Raw genomic sequence first — 11,009 nt, forward strand, 5'->3', positions numbered from 1 at the left:
GGACCAAGAAAATTACTTAGGGAGTATTCCCTCTAATTCCATGATCCTGTAAGGCAGAGCTACAGTCTGGGTAGACCCTGCAAGTGTAGATGAGGATGTTTCTAGAGCATGTGGCAAGGAAGTTTATATGCTGTTGCGTAAACCCAGTGGTTTCTTGTGGTCTTTTTGGAGCTGGCAATAGTGCCCTTACTAATCTGTGTTGGAATCTCCTCTATTCCCCGTGGACTCTCCATTCAAGGTGGGCAGCTTCATCCCTTCTGCCCCAGTGATCTGAAATGCTGCTCACCTGAGAAGTTACATCTCTGTGTTTATCCCCTTGAGAGGTGAGATCAACCATAACATTCCCAGTACCTGGCCATGACATTGACTTTCAGAGACCTGAAGTGCCTGTTTTCCTGGCCGTTCTGAACTTCAGGACTTGAGAATAGCTATTTCCTAAAGAGATTTAACATCCCGTGAGCAAAGACGCGGGAGGTGGAGTCTTGGTTTTGTTTTTCCCAGTGTGTGATAGGCCTAATGACTACTTTTCTAAGGCAGAGGCTGTATCTGCTAAGCCAGGGAAATCTAAGAGCTGTCTTCCTACTGGATCTTTTCTGCTCACCTGTGCCAGGAGGTCCAAGAGGGAGATCAAAGGGAAGTGGGTGAGGTTGGATAGCAGGGGAGTCATGTAGGAAAGGAGTTCTGAAAAAGCCCTGGCTCGGGACTCCAGGATCACAAGAAGTAACTTGTGATTGGCCCAAAAGCCTTCTGGCTCTGGGGCTCAAACTTATTTCAGTGCCATGATAAGATCCTCAAGCAATGAAATGAACATTTAATACTTGCTTGCATTCCTATCTCAGCCTTCCAGCCAGCCCACACTGGTGGGCTGGCGGTTGTCTTCCTCTCAAAATGAAGGCTGTCCAGGAAGCTCAAAGAATTTAATGTATTTTCGTTCAATTCCTTGGTATCAGTGACAGACAATCAGCTTATCAGTGTGGGGTTTGACAAGTGGTGGAGAACACATCTGGTCACACAAGGAAAGCGTCCTCTTGCGAAGGTGCCGGAAGTGTGAGTTGTAACAGTCTCTGCCATTTGAGAAATAGGCTGTCACAAGCTTATCAGTGGAGACAAGCCCAAACCATCCCTACAAATGCAAGGGAACTCAATTAAAAGGGAGGAAGTCTGAATAGATAAAACATATTTTAAGCAATCTCTGTAACTAGCCATCATCCACTTTGCAAAGAGGAAACGGCCAAATACAGGTAATTCAGAAAATGTGTTCAGGCAGTTAGGTTCGTCTTTCTCTTCCACCATCCCTTTATAACGAAAGACCCTAGTTCAGAATCTCCCAATTTACCTTGTGTCCTGTATCCTTTTCTGGGAGCAGGAAGTCCCCCAAGGACTAAAGGGCCTGACGCGCCATCTTTGCATCTGCTGTCCTAAGGGAAATTCAAAGGCGGGGACAGACTTACTTTGAAGATGCTTAGGCTTAAGCCTCTTCCACGTACAGCCTCCTTCCAAGGTGCCTGGGTTCTCCTGGGAGGAAGAAGCAGCCCAGCCTTTCATGGGATGGGGGTGGGGCGGGTGGTCTCTGTCCCCGCTTAGGCATCACCCCTCATACCTGGTGGTCCTACAGGCACTGTCGCCCACAGCAGCTGTAGGGAGGTGGGAGCAGGGAGGAGAAGGACCCAGCTGAGCTGGACCAGCACCGCCAAGGCCAAGGCCCTGGGGGGCTGGTGTAGGGAGATCAAAGAGCTGGTGCTTTAGGCGAGAAGCACTGCCCGCCAGGGGTGGTGTTTCCAGTAACAAGTTGTGACACTAAGGAAAGCCCGTCTTTGTAGTCTCTCTAAAGATGATGTTATATCATTGTTTGATACAGAAGTGATCCAAGAAAATGCGGCAGACAAAAAAGGGGAGGGGAGGAACAAGTGTAGAACTGAGGCAAGCAGTTACGTTAATAATGAATTTTTAATATAATTACTATAAGATTCCATTTCTATGACATCTCAGAAAGGCAGAATTACAGAGAAAGCAAGCAGATGTGAGGTTGCCAGGGGCTCAGGTGAGATGGGGGGCGAGGTCGGCCACAGAGGGGCAGCTGGGGGGATGTTTGGGGTTGAGGGGACGATTGTGGGCGTGGTCTCACAATTGTATGTGTTTGTCAAAACTCGTAAAGCTGTGCAAGGTAAAGAGTGAATTTTACCACATAGAAGTGATGCCTTATACATATTCAGTAATTCAGTCCGTGAAGTGTGCCGACTCTATTGCATACCATGTCTGTTTCTGCTTCCTTTGTATCAGAGACAGCTAACAAGGTCCTGTGGGAGAAAAACAAAAATGCAGCTGCAACCTCCAAGTCCAGTTGGTGAGTTTAGGGCCAGGGTCTGATGGGGATGGGGATGTGCTGTGGTTTGTCTGTAAGTCTGTCTCCCCCCACTAGCCCATTGGCATGCAGACGGCAGGGACCATTCCATGGCGTGTCCAGCATACAGCAGGTGCTCAATAGAAGTGGAATCAGTGATGGGGATGCTGGCTCACCACCCACACCAGCTCCAGAGTGCCCTGCCTTCCCCACACCTCCCTCCTTCCTCTCCCTCCCCAGCCCCAGCCCCTAGGAGTGTCTAAAATGTTTCCACCCTCTCGTGGCTAAAAGACCATCGGTCGAGATGAGGTCAGTGTGATTCTTAGAGGAAAAGGGGTCCAGATGGCTTTCTTCCCAGCCTCACAATTCTTCAGGAAGACTCCCCGAGGCCGATATCAGAGTTTACCCGAAACAGGAGAAGGAATTCACCAGGAAAGTGACAGAGGGGCTCCCCAGGGGCATCACGGGGTGCAGGAGTGGCCGATGAGGATGACCCTGGTGTGTTAGGGGCCAGCAGGGGCCTGCCTGCCGTGGCTACGTGGGGAGGGGCTGAATGCTGAGGTCCTGGGGCCAAGTTAGACAAGCCCCCCATGAGGGGTCAGACTTCATGCCCAACTCCATGGGAAAACAGGACACTGAACAGCTGTCGGCAGCTTCCTGTCTCTGACTCCCTCCTACGTGCTGAGTTCAGGGGGGACAATACTACATTCTCAGTTCACTGCTGGTTCCCTCGGTCAGTGCCTGGCGTGTTCAATGGGATTAAATTGAATCAGTGTGTGTTTGGGGGCTGGGGGCTGGGGTAGTGATGACGAACTTTCTAAAAAGATCCCTCAGGCTCCTTCTGGAAATGGACGGGGTTGGGGGGTGTGCGAGACACGGAAGAAGCGAGAAAAGTAGGGGGATGGTGGGGGACAGGAACCTTAGCTGGGCAGCCTCTGTGGGGATGGAAAGAGAGAGTGGGCATCCCCAGAGGGGGACCAACAAGATTTGGTGGACGGGCATCAGATGTGATTCCCAGATAAAGCTGGTGAGAGAGACCACTCCCTTCTAAAACTGTTCTGGCCTAAATCCCTGGGCCTCCTGTATTTGGGAGGAAAGGAAAAGCCAAGTTCGCAGTTGATCGGCCTTTGCTCCAGCATTAACAGACTGCAGGTGCTACCCCGAACCCCACGGGTGGAGAGCTGCTTCCAGGCTCCAAGAGGCGCTGTTATTTCTTGTTCTAGTAAAAGGCCCGAGCGGAGAGCAAAGGGGAGGTTTATAACCAGAGGCCCTCAGACATCCCAGATGCGACAGATGCCCGCGTGTGTCTGTGGGACACGGAAGAAGGGAGACAGTTGGGTTTCCAGGAAGTCTGGAGATGGCAAACGGCAGCCAGATGGCCCCAACCTGGGGGACCATCATGGCACGCTGGAGCGTGAAATCAGGTTTCGGAGGGAGAGGAGGGCGTGGTTTGGCAGAGGCCTGGGGGAGGGCGTCTCGGCCAGAGGTTTGCGTGGGATCTCGGGCACGGTTGGCCTAGTTTTACAAAGAACGCAGCAGGTGTGGGGTGAGGGCGGATACGCACTGGGGGCCTTAGTGCAAAGTCTTCCCACGGCCCCAGTTCATCCCGCACGTGTGACCCACTATCAAACAGGACGTGGGTCCATGGGTCCTTCCTCCTCTTTCCCTTCGGCCCTCAGCAGGCTCAGGTCTGGCCCAGCCCCTGAAGCCTGCTTCCTCACACTTCTTCTCCCCTTTCTCCTCTTTCCCTCCACTGCTCCATCCAGGGGCAGAATTTACAGCCCAGACCCACGGAGTCCCCGCTACAGGAGCAAGCCGAGGCTTCCTGGCCATCGGGGTTGTTTCAGTGAACTCTGCTCATCTCACAGAGAGGAGGCCCATGCACTCGTGGGCTGTCTGAGCAGGTCTGAGGTCCACAGGGCAGCGTTAATGAAGGGAGGACCCCTACAGGCATGGCCAGAAGCTGCTGTCCAGAGATGGAATTTCCTCTCTCTTTCCTCACTCCGAAATCTGAGCTCTACTTCTAAGGCCTTCCTTCCAAAGGATTCAGTCAGGTCCACCCAGATTATCCAAGACAACTTCCCTTACTTAAACTCAGCTGATTAGGGGTTTTCATTACATCCGCAAAATACTTTCAGAGCAACACCTGGGTGAGCATTTGATTGAATAATTGGGGACTGTAGCCTCAGCATCACAACACCATCAAAGAGGCCTGACTCTCAGTTTAGAGCTTCCTGGCTCGTCCAGCCACAGTTCCATCTGCTCCAAACCTGGAAACGTGCTCAGAGGCCCGACTTCTCTGCAGGCCATCGCATGACGTTCTGAGGTGCCCGGGGCTGGGCTCTGATGCCGCGGCGGGGAAGCTGCTGGTTTCCAGGTACAACTTTATAAGGGTGGACGGAAAGAGTAGTGGTGTCATTCCACAGATTCAGGAACAAGCTTAAATTGGTTCTCCACTGGATAATGAGAAACCTTGGTTCCCCACTGGATGACGAGAAACCTTGGTTTGCTGTGATAACATTTTTTTTTTTTTTTTTTTTTTTGCGGTACGCGGGCCTCTCACTGTTGTGGCCTCTCCCGTTGCGGAGCACAGGCTCCGGACGCGCAGGCTCAGCGGCCATGGCTCACGGGCCCAGCCGCTCCGCGGCATGTGGGATCCTCCCGGACCGGGGCACGAACCCGTGTCCTCTGCATCGGCAGGCGGACTCTCAACCACCGCGCCACCAGGGAAGCCCTGTGATAACATTTCTGAGATGCCCTAAGCTTGCTATTTCTTTTCCAAGATCCAGTCTGAACTATAAAAGTACCCAACAAGAGTGGTGGGAAATTTTGACTCCAGAAACGCAGCCCAGGGTGTGCCCCGTCACCTGGCATATTCCTCTGAACAGGCCTCCAAAACTAGCATCTTAGATACTCCACAGGGTGGATGGTCAGCCAGGAACTTGCCCCGAGGATGTGCCTGAAGAGATGGGATGCCCGGGAGAATCTAGGCTAGCTGGGTCTGAACATGGCAGGGATGCTAGTATGAAAGGATGCAAATGGTGTTTGCATCAGAAACACCATAGAACAAAAACTGGAAAAAAAAGTTTGCGACCTATGTGACAATGAATAATATAAGAGCTTATATTATTAATAATATAAATAAGAGTAAAGAACTCTTTCAAATTAATAAAAGGGGCACACAATCTATTTTTTAATGGCTTTTTAAAACTCTTTGATTTTACCATGGCAAAGGATATTAACACAATTTAAAACCAATAAACGAAGTTTGTGACCCATGAACATACCAACAGATGTTCAACTTTACTGGAAATTAAAAATTAAAATTATGTCATCACTGCAGTATCATGAGAGACACTTCAGACTGACGAAAGTTTCAAGAGGTTTCTGAAAACATGAAGGAACAGATACTTCAGCTGTATGAATGATCCCAGCCAATACCTCAAGAAGTAGGAGAGCCGCCCCTCTGAGCCCAGCCAGCCCACACAATGCTGAGACGGAGTAAATTGTTGCTGTTACAAGGTATTACGTTTTAGGATAGTGATAGACATCTGACATATGGGTTCAGAATTCTACAAAAATAATCAGACAAATGCACAAAAATGTACAAGAGCACTTACTGCAGTCCTGTAACAACAAAAATACTGGGACAAAACTAAAAAGATGCCTATAAACAGCTTAATAAATTAACATGCCTCTAGTACAGTAAAATGCAATGCATTTCCATTAAAAATTAGAATGCAGTCTGTATTTATTGACATAGAAATATAAATGTGATCCATTAAGTGGAAAAAGCAGGTCACAGGAAAGTGTTAATAGTGCATGGATGGAACTGCAGGCTCCAGAGCCAGCCCGAGTTTGAATAGTAGTCCTCACCATCCACCTGCTGTGTGACCTTGGGAAAGGCACTGTACCTTTCTGAGCTCTCAGGTTTCTCATCTGGAAAATGGAGATTCATCATAGCACCTGCCTGAGATTTATAAGAATTAAGCGAAGGTAATTAAGTAAACAGCTTATTAATGGTGTGTGTACGTTTAACTCATAGTAGGAGCTATTAACGGTAGCTGATATTATGATCATAATCCATTATTAAAATATATAATTATTAGTATAATATTAACATTAGTTTGTTATATAATAGTCATCCTATCATATTAGTATTAATAAATAACAATACAAGAAACTATATTGTTACAAAAGTATATACATTTATATGTAAATAGACTATATATTATATATACGCACACACAACGGTAGAATTAGCAGAGAATTATTTTCTTCCTTACCCTTTTTTCTATTTTCAGAATTTTTATGGTAAGCTATATATTTCATTTTTTATAGCCATTTCTAAATTTAAAAAAGCAAAGCAAGAATGCATTCTGGTTTTTTCACTTCTTGATAATTTATTTTGGCTATGTTCATGAAGTTTCCCTAGACTGTGTGTGTGAGTGTGTGTGTGTGTGTGTGTGTGTGTGTGTGTTTTCCTCACTTAAAATGCTGTTCCAAAGAAAGGGACCCCCCTGACTGATAATAAGCTCCAGTATTGTTGATTTAAACACACTGCTCATAAAGCATTGAGTGGATCTGTCCTTTCAGCTAGAATCCATTTTAGAATATTTCATCTCCCCTAAGTCTGGTGATAAGTTGCTCATGGAAATGGGACATACCATTTTTAAAAATCATTGCCATTTGTGATGCCTAAAATGTAAAAAACAAGTAGACCAAATCCATTTTTACCTTAATAAAGTAGTTCTACTTTATTATATATTAAGACATTTATAATATTAGCGCTAAAATATCCCTAAAATTTGAGATCTTTCTGGACAAGCATGAGGATTCATTTTCAGCATTACAACAGGGATCCTTGAAGTCAGCTAATTTTCCCCAAGTTAATACAGGAGATAAGCCTGAAGTGCTAGAGATAAATTGTTAAGGAAGGTCTAAGTGTGTAGAGGACTCATACCACGGACCATCTAAGAGAGGGGCACTGTCTAAAGCCTACCAGACAAGTGATTGTCTGTGAATAGATACACACCATAGGGCCCTTTTTTTGGGAAATTTACAAGGCATTTTCTTATTTCAAGGTTTCCTTTAGTTGCTTCAGTAAAGAAACATTTTGACCACCAATTTTTCCCAAATCATTTGATCATGAAATCTTTTTATTTGGCAATTTGCTTGGGAAAGGAAGGGAGGTGATTGTTGATAGAAATAAGACCTATTGTTATTTTACAGAACACATTCTTCTGGATGGACCAAGGATGGAGGGAAGGAGGAGAGAGAGGGAGGAATAAACGAAGGAAGGAAGGTAGGAAATGACACCGGAAAGAAAATGAATAAGGTCTATAATTTCTAATTTATGATTCCAAACCCAAGAACTCCCTGAAATCAAAGACTTTGTTTCTTTTTCTTTTTGTTTTTGTTTCTCCCAAGATTGATGCGTCTCATTAGGCAGCAAAACTTGACTAGAAGTGACATGAGGCTATGGTATTTATAATTTTCATTGATCCCTCTTAGTGAGAATATTCCTATGTTTTGCTGCAGAAGTATTCCTGTTAGCTAAGATGATGATGGAGTTTGACCTTAGACTGATGGGGTGTCATATAATCTAGTGTCACTGCATTATGTTACCTTTTCCAAATCTGAAACACTGAATTTAGCCAATTCTGAATTTGAAGGGATTTTGGGAAGGGATGGTGGGTCTGCTTTGCATCCATATTTTCTAGAGCCATCCACGCCAGGTACATTTACTTCCTTGCCTATGAAGTGGGGAGAGGCCCTCCCAGGTTTGTTTTGGTGGTTAAATATGATAACACATGCTGGAAATCCAACACACTTCTGGACACAAGTGTGTGTTTCGAAATGTCTGCTGGTCTCTTCCCACTTTCTGCTGGCCTCTCCCCACCAGGCCCACCTGGTCAGCATCCATGCTCAGGGGTTCCTGAGCTTTACCTGCCTCAGAGAGCAGTGAGCAAAGCCAAGGTCATGTCTCTATTTGTTCCTTCTCCTGTGGAAGCCCTGACATAATTACCACATATGTCACTTCTGCCCTAACAAGCTATGCCTAGGCTTGTTTTCGTTTTGCTTCATACAGCTTTAATGGCTTCATCCGTGTAAAACATACTGTTTTAAATTAAAAAATTAAAAATTCAGAGGCAGATCTTCTGACAAGACAGTGGCACCCTCCGTTGGCGGCCGTAGCGTGGGAACACTTGACCGTGTCAGGGGCTGTGCCTACGCCTACCGCATGCTTACAAATGTGATGAATCTGAGTCTGCAGCTGTAGGTCCTGTTATATGATGTACACATGCGCACAAATATACAGAGAATACATCATTTGGGAAGCTGCGCAAAAACTGGTAACATTATTTGCTGTGTGGCAGAAAATTACATGGATGTGACAGGGGAAGGGGGGAAACTTTTCACTGAATACTGTTTATATGCTTCTAATTGTGAACCACAAAAATGAGAAGTCTACTCAAAAAGGAAATTATTTCCTGAACCTTTTCTCTTCCTGTCACAACAATTTACTCACTAGAGTCGCCATTTGGGCTGGGACATTGGTTCTTAAACATATAGGGAATTACAGTTTCTTTTAAAGATCTGCTGAAATCGATGGAACCTCTCCTCAGAAGGATGTACTCTCGTGGGGACACACACACACACACACACACACACACACACACACACACACACACACTTTTATATTCAATTTCAGGGCATTCTTCAGTTCAGTTACGAACTCCAGGTTCCTAACTCCTGTAAAAAAAAAAAAAAAAAAAGGTAAACAGTAAAGGGCAAATGAGGGGACTTTATTTCTCACATCATTCCCTCTTAGAAATTTACATAATTGGCCACTTCCTACAATATATATCTCATTGTTCTTTGTTTTAGACCATCTCACCCTTCTTTGTAACTAATTTTCTTCTTTTTCTCCTTTAAAAAGAAGGCTTCAAAAAGTAGACTAATTATGTGATTACACTTTTTAAGACTTCCCTAAATTTCCTATCTCTTCTTGGGAATTGATTTCCCCTGACAGGCTTTCAGAAACGCACTTTGCTCTCCCCTGGGACTTACTTCTGAATAACTACTCTTTTTCTTGTCCTTGAACTGACTTAGTGTAAACCTTGTGTTCCTCTTTCTTTTGCTATTAGTATCGTTTCTGGAATCATTTGGAAAGAATTTTCTTAATATGAGGCTCCAAGAACCAGCATTTAAGTTTCTCACACCTTCTTTTTTTCAAACTGTAGAGTATTAATTTCAGAGACTCTTCATTCTCATCATCTGAGTAGAATCCCATGTGCAATAGAAGGAAACTAGCACAGAACCAGCACACAGCAGGTGCTCAGTAAACGGCAGTGTCTTTCCTTTCCCCGGAATTGACTGCAGCTCAGCCCCAGTTGTCTGCAGGTGCTGTCTTCCTGTTTTCCTGAGACCGGTGTGTTCAGGCTATGCTGGTGACTGTACCAGGGAGATAGAATCTGAAGCCCATAGCCTCACATTCAGGAGAGTTACTCTGACTGCTTCACTACACTGGTTCCAGCTTCAATCTGGCCCTCCAGCCGGACCTCCCCTTCAGCATCTCCCTAGATGCTGGGAACATTGCCCAGTGATGACTCTCAGCTGAGTCCCACCCCCAGAATTGCACTTGGCTGAAGGGAACCCCCTCCGCCAAGACTAGGACACTTCCCCGTGGGCAGTGCCCATCCAATGACTGGTCAGTGCAGGAGGAGCAATACAGAGGACTGGCCCCTTCCATGGTTCAGGGTTCAGGGTAACTTGGAAGGGCTGTCTGAGCTCAGAGCTCTTTGTGGGATGGGCTGAGGCTGCTGTTGCAACTTCATGACATCCTGATGCCTCCCTCTGCCCACCCAGCTTCCCTCACTCCTTCTGTGATGCTGTCCCAAGAGCCCTCTGCAAAAATCTACCTGCATCTAATTCACTATCTCAGTCTCTTTCCTAGGGAACCTAGGACTCAAAAACTCTCAGACATTGAGTCATTCTAGAAAACTGTGCTTTTATGATAGCTGATGGTGCAATGAACATCATTTAAAAAAATTTTTATTTTATTTATTTTTGGCTACATTGGGTCTTCATTGCTGCGCACGGGCTTTCTCTAGTTGCAGCGAGTGGGGGCTACTCTTCGTTGCAGTGCGCGTGCTTCTCATTGCAGTGGCTTCTCTTGTTGCGGAGCATGGGCCCTAGGCATGTGGGCTTCAGTAGTTGCAGCACGCAGGCTCAGTAGTTGTGGCTCACAGGCTCTAGAGCACAGGCTCAGTAGTTGTGGCACACGGGCTTAGTTGCTCCGCGGCATGTGGGATCTTCCCGGACCAGGGCTCGAGCCCGTGCCCCGCGTTGGCAGGTGGATTTTCAACCACTGTGCCACCAGGGAAGCCCCATCATTTGTTTTTATCAGCACAGCATCCTTACCTCCTTCTCTGCCGATCAACCTCCGGATTTCCTCTGGCTGTGGGGAGAGCCCTCCTCTGAGCGGGTGCTGCCTCCCCAGCCCAGAGTGTTGGTGTGTGACTGAGTCCTGGCCAATCAGAGCGCTGTGTTGCTGTGGCCACAGTGATTGGTTGAGGGATGGCCAGGACTCAAGCTGGACCAGTAAGAACCCTCCCCAGGATTCACGCTTCAACCATTGAGACAAAGAAGCTCTCTTTGTCCT

The sequence above is a fragment of the Leucopleurus acutus genome (genome assembly GCF_964270905.1).
Source record: "Leucopleurus acutus genome assembly, chromosome: 16".
Taxonomy (NCBI): Eukaryota; Metazoa; Chordata; class Mammalia; order Artiodactyla; family Delphinidae; genus Leucopleurus; species Leucopleurus acutus.